Source organism: Eurypyga helias, unplaced genomic scaffold, assembly GCF_000690775.1.
Source record: "Eurypyga helias isolate BGI_N326 unplaced genomic scaffold, ASM69077v1 scaffold33060, whole genome shotgun sequence".
Taxonomy (NCBI): domain Eukaryota; kingdom Metazoa; phylum Chordata; class Aves; order Eurypygiformes; family Eurypygidae; genus Eurypyga; species Eurypyga helias.
Window position 1 is genome coordinate 1 of NW_010224330.1, and position 204 is coordinate 204.

The following is a 204-nucleotide window of genomic DNA, read 5'->3' on the forward strand; positions in this document are numbered from 1 at the left end:
ACATTCCCAGAGCTTGGGCACCACTGGGGGTACCTGGAGCGGGGGGCTGTGGGGACCTCTGGCAGCTCCATGGATCTCCTCGGGGGAACACAGTGGGGCCAAGGGGGCAGGAGGTGGCTGTGGTCGAGAGAGCAGAGTTGCAGAGGTGCTGAGCCAGGCGTGGGGCTGGCAGTGGGGAGCGGGGACTGCGAGGGCAGGGGGCTG